The 11,500-nt window shown below is 44.5% G+C and overlaps 1 pseudogene; it reads right to left on the minus strand.

Moving 5' to 3' along the window:
- Positions 1-8,889: 8,889 nt before the first annotated feature.
- On the minus strand, positions 8,890-11,235 carry LOC130980701 (uncharacterized; annotated as a pseudogene).
- Positions 11,236-11,500: the final 265 nt, after the last annotated feature.

An 11,500-nucleotide genomic window follows, 5' to 3' on the forward strand; every position in this document is an offset into this window, starting at 1 on the left:
GTCGGCAGTAGATAAGCAGATTGCCGAGGTGCTAAACGCAGTTTTTGGGAAGAACCCGGTAAATCCCCATCTCCTCATGGGTGACAGGGAGTCCGGCCGTAATTATATTTGTGAGGAGCTTTTCACTTTGCCCTTTGTCTTTTTTCCTTTTATTGATATTGTGTGGCGACTAACCGACCTTCTTTGTTTTCCTGCAGTGGATATGTCTGCGTCGGTGACGGGCCTTGCCGACTTGTTTCAAACCTTTCTTGCCGGTGGTGATGACGAGGAGGGTGACGAGCAGCCTACCCCCGAGGGGCCTGATGCTCCTCCGGAGGGCCAGGATGCTCCCAAGCAGAGGGCCGCAACCGACGAGATCGGGACCTCGGCTCAGGGCGCCACGGTAGAAGGTGGCAAGGCGGTCCACGTTTCCCCTATCCGTGAGGTGACCGGGATTGGGGGTTCGGTGCCCAACCCGGATGATGAGGAGGAGGTGGTAGAAGTCTCCAGCCTGAAGAGAAAGAGGAAGAAGACATCCACGGCGTCGTCTAGTCCTGAGGGTGTCCTTACCGTTATGGAAAGGAATTTCGACGCTTCAAATTTTATAGACACCCAGCTGATCCCCGGTACCGAGGAGCATTTCCAAGAGTCATCCCTTGCCGGGCAGGCGAGGTGGATGTACCGCACTCTTCTGCGCGGTGCGGTCATAGCTCGGAAGGCCGAGTTCGAACTGTCCGGGATGGAGTCTCTCCGCCGGAGGTTGGATTCCGCTGGGAAGGCCAATAATGAGTTAAAAAGTGAAGTTGAGACCCTTCGGGAGCAGCTGACTCAATCTTCAGAAAAATTGGATGCCGCCGAGAAAAAGGCCACCGCTGCCAAAAAGAAAGCCGCTGCCGCCGAACAGAAGGCCACAACTGCTGAGGCAAAACAAAAGGAATCGGACGCGACGGTTGCACGTTTAGTCGAGCGTGAGATGGCTTTGGAGAGACAAGTCGGCGCAGCGCAGAAGCGTGCGGCCGAGGTCGAGAAGGAGAAGCAGGCCGTGGAGGCCGAATTGGCAACATGGAAAGCTAAGTACAAAGATGTCGTCAAACAGGGCAAAGGCGCGATTTTGGGCACCGAGGAAGCCCTGAAAGCTCAACTTAGAATCGTTGCCCCTGAGTTCGATACGTCGGCAATCGGTGTTTTTAAGATTATTAAGGATGGCCAAGTTGTCGATGCCCCCAAGAAATGAACTCTTTGTTTCATCGTCTTTTGTTAAGCCGTTTTGTTTTGGCTTGTAAACAGTTGATTTTGGCCGTTTTGGCTTATGAACAATTTAATCTTAGCCGTTTTTATTTTGGCTTGTGAACAATGACTTTTTGGTCGCTTGCTCGTGTTGTCGCGATAAAGTTTTTCTTACTCGTCTGATTGCGTTATCGTTTCTATTAACCGTTTTTTGGTTTATAGTCGTTTACTCCGGTGGCCCGTGGCCTCTCGTGTAGTTATTCGTTAGAATGGTAGTTGGTGATCTCCCGGGGTGATCAGTCCCGGGTCAGGTGTCGTCGTTAGTCATGACGGGATGGTTTATCTGAAAAACGGAGATAGAATAGGGTGGAGAATTTGCACAAGTATATCTTATTCGGTAACCACATAAAGGACTCGAAAGTTACTTTAAATGACAAATTTACTACTTAGCTAGATTAGCCGGCATATCGCTCTGTCCTCTAGGGGTAGAATCTTCTAAGGTTGTCCGCGTTCCATGTCCTCGGGACCTCCTTGCCATCGAGCCTTTCTAGCTTGAATGCTCCTTTTCCCATCACTTTCTTGATTCTATATGGGCCTTCCCAGTTGGCCGCTAGCTTGCCTTCTCCAGGGGTCGGCAGGCCGATATCATTTCGCCTCAGGACGAGATCGTTTGGCTCGAATTCCCTCTTGAGCACTTTGGTGTTGTAGCGCAGAGCCACTCTTTGTTTTAGCGCCGTTTCTGTCAAATAGGCCATTTCCCGGGCTTCATCTATCAGGTCCTTTTCTACAGTTTCCTCCACTCCTTTCAAAAGCAATCGCGGACTCGGCTCACCGATCTCTACGGGTATTACCGCATCCACCCCGTACGTTAATCGGAAAGGAGTTTCCTTGGTGGAGGACTGCTCGGTTGTTCGGTAAGACCAGAGGACCGACGCTAGCTCGTCGGCCCAAGCACCCTTCTTATTGTCCAACCTCTTTTTCAACCCTGAAAGGATAACCTTGTTGGCGGACTCCACTTGTCCGTTCGTCTGGGGGTGTTCTACCGAAGAGAACCTTTGCCTTATACCCAGGCCGCTGAGAAATTCTGTGAACTTCTTGTCAGTAAACTGCGTGCCATTGTCCGAGACGACGACTTCTGGTATCCCGAATCGTGTTATCACCTGCCTCCACATGAATCTTCTGCAATTGGCCGAGGATATGCTAGCCAGTGGTTCGGCCTCAATCCATTTGGTGTAGTAATCAATCGCTACTATGAGATATTTGACCTGCCCGGGGCCGACTGGGAAGGGCCCTAAGAGGTCGACTCCCCACTGAGCGAACGGCCGGGAGGTCGTTAGCAAGCTTAACTCGGAGGCCGGTGCCTTGGCAAAGTTGGCGTTCTGTTGGCACTTTATGCATTTTTTGACAAACTCTTTGGAATCTGCCATCATCGACGGCCAGTAGTACCCGGCTCGGATTAACTTCCTTGCTAGGGCTTTGCCTCCGATGTGGTGCCCACAGCAGCCCTCATGGACTTCCTTGAGGACATAGTCCGTCTGGTCGGGGTGTAGGCACTTCAGTAGGGGTTGGCTAAGCCCTTTTCTGAACAGCTGTCCTTGGATGACGGCGTATTTTGCCGCTTCTCTTCTTAGTTTTGCCGCATCCTTTTCATCACCAGGGATTTGGCCGTGTTCTAGGAAGTTGGTGATGGGGTCCAGCCATGAAGAACTTAGGGTGGTTATGTGTAGTGCAATTGCTGGTTCCCTTGTCACGCCTTGGATGAGAGACCGGTTCCCCTCCCCTGGCTTCGTACTGGCCAATTTTGATAGGAGGTCTGCCCGTGTGTTCCTTTCTCTGGGTACATGCTGGACCGTGACCTCTTCGAACTTTTGGCTCAAGCTTTTAACCTTTTCCAAGTACTTCTGCAACAAGGGGTCCTTGGCTTGGTAGCTGCCGTTTACTTGGGAGGTGACGACTTGGGAATCGCTGCATACTTCCAGTCTACTTGCGCCGACTTCTGCCGCTAGGGTCAAGCCTCCTATGAGGGCTTCGTATTCCGCTTGGTTGTTTGAGATGGGAAATTCGAATCTAACCGACTGTTCGTATACAACCCCAATCGGGCTTTCCAGGATGATCCCGGCACCTCCGAAGGTCTGGTTGGAGGCTCCGTCCACATGGAGCTTCCACCGTGTACCCATGTCTTCGCCTGGATCTCCCGTTACTTCAACCAAGAAATCCGCCATGGCCTGCGCCTTGATGGCTTGCCGGGGCTCGTATCGTATGTCATATTGAGAGAGTTCGATGGACCAAGTCATCATTCTTCCCGCTAGGTCGGGTTTTTGGAGAACTTGTCGGATCCCCTGGTCCGTTCTGACGACCACTTGGTGACTTTGGAAGTATTGTTTTAACCTTCTCGAGGAAGTTAGGAGTGCCAAGGCTAGCTTTTCCAACTTGCTATATCTTAATTCTGCTCCTTGTAGGGCCCTGCTTATGAAGTAGACTGGTTGTTGGGTTTTCCCGTCCTCCCGTATCAGTACTGCGGCCAGGGCTTCGCTTGTTATAGCGAGGTATAGGTATAGTGGTTCCCCGTCCCTTGGCTTCCCGAAAACGGGAGGTGCCGCTAGGATTTCCTTGAAGTGTTGAAAGGCTTCTTCGCACGCGGGTGTCCACTCAAACGCCATCCCTTTCTTCATAAGGTTAAAAAATGGCAGGGCCCTCGTCGCCGAGGCTCCGAGAAACCGGGAAAGTGATGTCAGTCGTCCTGCCAACCTCTGGACGTCCTTGATACAGCCCGGGCTCTTCATCTGAAGTATTGCCTGGCATTTCTCCGGGTTAGATTCTACCCCTCTCTGAGTTATCATAAATCCCAGGAACTTGCCGGCTTCCATGGCGAAGGCGCACTTGAGGGGGTTCAGCCTCATACCGTGTTGACGGAGGGACGCAAATACACTTGCCAGGTCGTTTAGGAGGTCGTCAGGTCGTGTTGTTTTTGCCAGGATGTCATCCACGTAAACTTCAACCGTTTTCCCTATGAGGTCATGGAATATCCTGTTCATCAGCCTTTGATATGTCGCCCCCGCATTTTTTAAGCCAAACGGCATTACCTTATAGCAGAAAGTTCCTCCTGGCGTTATGAACGCCGTTTTGTCTTCGTCTGGTCGGTGCATCGGTATCTGATTGTAACCAGAATAGGCGTCCATGAAACTTAGATACCGGTATCCCGCCGCGGCGTCGACGAGTGCATCTATGTTGGGGAGGGGGAAGCAATCTTTGGGGCATGCTTTGTTAAGGTCAGAGTAGTCCACGCACATTCTCCACCTGCCATTGTGTTTTTTCACCAATACTACATTTGAGAGCCACGTCGTGTAGTCCACTTCCCGTATGAAGCCTGCTTCTAGGAGGCCGGCCGTTTGCTTGGCTACCTCCTCTGCTCTTTCCGCTGACATCTTTCTCCTCCGTTGAGCCACTGGGCGTGCTTCCGGCTTGACGGCTAGGTGATGTGAAATGATTTTTGGATCTATGCCCGGCATGTCGGCTGGTGTCCATGCGAACAAGTCCCTGTTGGCCCTTATCATTTCAATCAAAGGCTCTTTCAGCTCCTGTGGGAGGTTCTTGTTAACGAACGTAAACTTTTCCTCCTCGTCACCGATTCTAAACTTCTCGAGGTCCCCTTCTGGTTCTGGCCTCGGCTTGTCCTCTACTCTAGCATCAAGGTCGGCTAGGAACACGCCGGATGCTTCCTTGGACTTCTTCCTGAGGGAAAGGCTGGCGTTGTCACAAGCGACCGCCGTCTCGAGGTCTCCTCTTATGGTTCCTATGGATCCATCGTCGGTGACGAACTTCATAACTAGCAGCTTGGTGTTGATTATGGCTTCAAAATCATTGATTGTTTTTCTTCCCAAGATGATGTTGTAGGCTGTGGAATCTCGGAGAATTACGAACTCGGCCATCGCCGATCTTCGGCCTTGCATCTGTCCCACCGAGATTGGTAGGGAAATGACTCCGTCCGGTTTAATGAAGTGGTCGCCTAACCCAATAACCCCGTGCTGGTGAGTCGTCAGGTCGGCATCCTTTAGCCCTAGTGCGTCGAATACGTTGCGGAACATGATGTTTGAATCGGCTCCCGTGTCGACAAGGATCCGTTTGACGAGGCCGGTTCCCACTCTGGCCGTTATGACCATGGGGGGGTTTTCCGGGGCGTCGTTGAACCATTGGTCTTCTGGGCCGAAAGAAATGGATGGAGGTTTTTTGGTACTTCGCACCGGTGAGGACGAGATCGCTAGAACCTTGGCGTCTTTCTTGTGTGCCGACCGGGATTTTGGCGCAGCGTTTTTTGCCGTTACCACGTTTATCACAGTGAGGCCGTGGTCTCTGTCTTCGGGCTCCTGTCGCCGCTTGGCCGAGCGCGCCTTTCCTTCCTCGTCTTGATCACGATAACACCTTCTTGGCTCCCTGATGAGATGGGAGAACGATGCTAGCTTTCCTTCCCTTATCGCCTGTTCTAATGCATCCTTCAGGTCGAAACAGTCCTGTGTTTGATGGCCATACCCCTTATGGTAATCACAATAAAGGTTCTTGTTTCCACCCGTACGGTCCTTAAGTGGTCGAGGCTTCGGAAGAATTCCCTTCTCAGCTATTTGTTGATACACTTCCACGATGGGGAGGGTGAGTGGAGTGTAGTTAGTAAATTTTCCGACTCGAGGGAATGGCCTAGGTGCTTTGTTTGATGCCTCCTCCCTGGCCTTTTCTTTTGCTCTCTCACCGTCTCCACCGGGCTGCCGAGCCTGGCCATAACCGGACTGCCGCTTATTGGCAGCCACGACTCGGCTGACTTCCTCGTCGTTTATGTATTCCTTGGCCACCGTTTGGATTTCATGCATTGTCCAAACCGGCTTCGTGGTAAGGTGTTTCCGGAAGTTCTCGTTGAGGAGGCCGTTCGTCAGGCAGAGACTGGCCACCGAGTCGGTTAAGCCGTCGATCTCCAAGCATTCGTCGTTGAACCGATCTAGGTACCTCCTGGTCGGCTCTCCCTGTCTCTGGGTTACCCCGAGAAGGTTGATAGGATGCTTGGCTTTTGCTATTCGCGTTGTAAATTGAGCCAGGAACGCGCGACTGATGTCTGAGAAATTGTAGATGGAACCTTGAGGGAGGCCGTTAAACCATCTGATCGCTGGTCCTGCTAGGGTTACCGGGAAGGCGCGGCATCTTACTTCGTCGCCCACTCCCTCTAGATTCATCCTGGCCTCGAAGGCCGTGAGGTGTTCTAGAGGGTCTTGAGTTCCGTCGTACCTCATGTCCGTTGGCTTGTCGAAGTGTTTCGGCAGCCGGACCTCGAGGATAGATCGGTGGAACGGGGTGGCGCCCATTATCACAGGTTGTCGAGTTCTTCTGTCTTCGCGACCTCTTGTCGCTCGGTGGGTCGGTCTGCCGCGGGAGTAGATGATCGTGTCATTTCGTCTCCTCATTATGGGTGACTCCTCCCGCGAGCTCTCCGCTTCCGTCCGCGGGCGGCTTCGGTGAGAATCTTCCTCCTCGCTCCCGGGAGACGGGGTATAGCTCGGATCGGTCGACCGTCCGTCCCGCTCCCGGTCGGCAAGCTGCCGCTCCAAATTCTGGACTCTGTGGCGTAGCTCTTGCATTATTATGGCGCTATCGCCGCCCGTTCCTCCGAATGGTCGTGTCCTCGTGTGTCGATGGGGGGACCTCCGCCGCCCCCCATGCGAGGCGACGGAGGCTGCCCCCTCCGCTCCGGCAGCCCGGCCTTGGTCGCCGGGACCCAGTACGACTTCCATTTAGACGGTCCCCACAGACGGCGCCAATGTTCGTTGTTCGGGTTCCGAACAGATCGGGTGGACGGGAGATGCAAGGGTGAGGACGCCTTAACTTGGGTCGCACTGTCTCACGGGTAGTCGAGTAGCCTGTCTTGGAGAAATGATGGGGGGGTGCCACCTGCAAAGACACTCCGACGCTCAAATCAGCAATGTGCAGGCGAGCAGAGTAAGGGGTTGAAAAGATATGACGTACCTCGGGGGAAGAGCCAATCTTCCCCTTATATATATATATGTCAGTAGTGGGCCCCTTATGGGACAGGCCCATATTCCCAAGGACGCTGTCCTGCAGCCGTGTGTGAGCCGTACAGGACGCGTGTCCGGGTCGGTAGGAGGGCGCGTGTCCGGGTCGGGTATTTCTTGAGTCGGGTCGACCCGCGCTGACTTTGGGCCGGACCGTAACAATTTTAAAAGATTATAATTTTATGACTTAATTAGTTATATTATTATTTTTATTATTCTAATTCTTATTCAATTTATTTATTTTTCGTCCATAAATTTTAGTTACATTATCCTACGCTATTAACTCGGGTAGTTAACATATATCACTGCCATTATCGTGCAAAGATCATCATCAAACATATGCCCGATAATGTTCTGCAATTTAACCATGGTAAAGCTCTACTTTTACAAGAGAATCTATCTAGAAGACATATTAACGGCAAATATAACAGTTGGCAAACACATTTAAGCAGTGGATTGGAAGGTAATGAAAGCCAAAAAGATCATCTCTATTTGCTAGCTAGATTTTCTGTATCTTTAGATTGGCCACACAAAAGTTAATATATTTACATGCATATAATCAAATGACTGATATGGTACTGTGTGTGATTAACACTTGCTTTCTCATATGAACGAAGGTTAGATTCGAAGTCTGGAACAAGGTATCCACCTATCTATCCGGCTGCGTGCTTTCATTTTGTTATGGAATCTTAATATTGGACATATGTATAGCACGCACGGATATGGACATGACCACACATAAAATATATACATGCACATAAATTTAAAATTTGTATAAGATACGGACATATAACATATACATAAAATATAAAGTATTTTTTAGATAAATTATAATGATTATAATAATATTTTAATATTTTATTAATATTACAATATAAATTAATTTTTTAATTATTTTTAATATTTTTTAATTATATAAAGTATTTAAAATATTTTTATTTTAATAATTAATAATATATACTATTTTTAAATTTATTTTAAAAATAAATATTAAGAATAAGATTAGATACGCTAATATGCATGTAATAATATTTAGATGTGTCTAAACATGTTCAGAAAATAATTTTTATTTTTTATTACGACTCAATTAAATATAAAAAATACACGTATCAAATGAGTATCGTATTTAAAATGTGTTCGACACAATAAATTAAAAAAATATTCTAGCTTCATATTGTATATATATCATATGGTGCTGTGCGTTGTTAACCATTGCTTTCACCCACACTTTAGTTTATTTACTACTAGCTAGCAGGATTTTATTGGACATTACTTATTAGCTTGATGGTCGCGTCCAAACATATTTTAATATTTTTTATAAGTACTTAAATATATATTTTTCATGTGATGTAAAAGTACAAATTAATCGTTGTTTAGTGATTAAGGATTATATGTAAAATTCATAATACTACGTTTGATTCTTAATTGAGTTTGATTAAAGTTAACCTGATCATATATACATATATATACACAGTGACGGATTCAGAAAATTTTATCAGTGGGGACAAAATATATATAGTATAAATATAATAATAATTTTATAATTATATTATAGTATTATAAAATATTATTACTCCTCAAATTATTTAACTAACAAATTAAGACAATAAAATAATTTACAATAGTAAATAATTTAAAATTCCATTCTTTTGGGTTTCATATTTTGAAAAGATTGAATAATCTTTTTATTGTCAATATAATCAAATGTCTCTCTTTTTATATAAGTCACTAAACAATCATTTAAAATTTCATCTCCCATACGGTTGCGAAGCCGACTCTTTATGATGTTCATAGCAGAAAAAGTTCTTTCAACTGATGCAGTTGCTACAGGCAAAACTAAAGCTAACTTCAAAAGAAGAAACACTAATGGATAAACAATACTTTTTTGAGTCTCAACCAATTTCTGAGAAAGAGCACCAATCCTATTTAGGTTTGAGAATTGATCATCAGAACGCACATCTAATATGAAATTCTCAAGTTGACTATCAAGTGCCAACAGTTGAGTAGAAAAAAATTCTAATGGATAGAATTGAGCTAACTGGATCAACTTCTCCTTATCAAATGCAAGAAATGAATGTCTTGGATTCATACAAGCTATACAAAGAAGCAATTCAGTATTTACCTCTGTAAAACGATTGTTGAGTTCTTGAAGTTGTCTATCAACTACTTGATAGAATATCTCAACTTGAAAATGATGCAAATTTGAGAGCTTTTGAGCTTTGCGTCTTGATCTTCCTTATGACACAAATATATCATCCATTTTTGGAACGGTAATATTATGCTTGTCACAAAACAATGAGACTTCATCAAGTAAAAGAGACCAACAATCATCTCTTATAGTTTGCAATCGTTGCTTAGACACTTTAACCAATGCCATAGCATTTACAATGTCTTGATCATTCCTTTGTAATGCTTGTGATAATTCATTAGTAACTCCCAAGATATTTTTCATCAAGTGCAAGTTGAAAATGAATTCAAAGGATTGAATGACATTCAATAAATGACATGCTTCAGCTCTTTGTTCTGAATTATTTCCATCTTCCTCAACATATTCAAGAACATTGACCACGGAAGGAAACAAAGAAATTAATCGAAGTATAGTTCCATAGTGTGAACCACATCTAGTATCTCCAGCTCTTTTCAAAGCTATTTCTTGATTCAACCCACGTCCACTAGAAATTTCTCCACTTTGTAATGCTTCAATTGTCTTAGTCATTTGACTATCACAAAGCATATCTCTTCGTTTACACGAAGCTCCAACAACATTGCACAAATTGGTTAACAAATTAAAAAGCAAAGCAATTTCAACTTATGTTTTTGCAACCGTTACAAGAGCTAACTGAAGTTGGTGGGCAAAACAATGTACATAGAAAGCATAAGAATTTTCTTTCAATATCAAAGTTTTCAAACCATTAAATTCTCCTTGCATATTACTTGCACCATCATATCCTTGGCCACGTACTCTTGATAAACTTAAATTATATATTTCTAATAATGACTCCGATGCTAATTTTAGAGATAAAGCATTAGTATTAGAAACATGAACAAGACCAAGAAAATGCTCCCTAACTTGCCTTTCTTTATTCACATACCTTAAACAAATAGACATTTACTCCTTAATAGAAATATCGCGAGCTTCATCAACCAAAACAGCAAATAATTCATCCCCAAGATCATTTACAATAGCTTTTGTCGTTTCACTTGCAGCCGCTCTTACAATATCTTTTTGAATTGAGGGAGCTCTTAGTTTAAGATTCCCACGAGCATTTTTAAAAGCACAATCAATCTCTTCATTATGTTGTGCAAGAAAGTTTAGAAGTTCTAAAAAATTTCCTTGATTAATAGAATCATCTGTCTCATCATTACCACGAAAGGCCAATCCTTGTAGCAAAAGAAATCTAATACAATCAATTGTGGCTGTCAAGTGAATTTGATAATTCTTTTTAACCTGCTCAAATTGTTTTTCAATAGCAGCACTAATGTGTTGTTTTGGCTTCATAAGTGCTTCACATTTTCTCCAAGCTTGATTATGAGCACTATCATGAATCCCAATATGAGTTTGTAATCTCTCCTTTTTTTTCCAATTTGAAAAGCCATTGGTTACAAAAGCATCGCCACCTTCATTCTCAGGTTTCATAAGATAACAACAAAGACAAAAAATAGCATCTTTTGATATACTATACTCTAACCAATTGCCATAATCATCAAACCAACTAGGATTGAATCTTCGAAAAGAAGAACCACAAGTAGTTTGCGGAAAATCATGAGTCCTTGGTTGACAAGGACCTCTTTGCAAATACGCGCATCTAACTTTGTCTCTATCATTCGGATGATAACTTGAAATCTTTGGTTATTGTCCTGGATCTGCTATGAGACTCTCTACTTCAAATTCTAAAACTCTCCTCTTGTTAGAAGAGCTCGATGAATTATTTTGGGATCCAATCTCCAATGATGAAGTTCTTTTGAAATATTTCTCCATCACTAATAGATTAAAATTATAAACCTAAATTAATTCATTAATAAAATTAATTTACAATTCTTCCCAAATTGAGAAGTTCAGCATAAAAATATAAATAAAAAATTGATCCATTAACAACAGCAGCAAGCTAGCAACTAATAATATCCCAAATTTCTAATTCAAAATAACTCAATACACAAAAATAATTAACAAACAAATTAATGAAACTAAAATATCAATTACATCAGAACAAATTCAATCACAAATTCACAATTTCTAAACCAAC

This window comes from Arachis stenosperma, chromosome 5 (genome assembly GCF_014773155.1).
Source record: "Arachis stenosperma cultivar V10309 chromosome 5, arast.V10309.gnm1.PFL2, whole genome shotgun sequence".
NCBI lineage: Eukaryota > Viridiplantae > Streptophyta > Magnoliopsida > Fabales > Fabaceae > Arachis > Arachis stenosperma.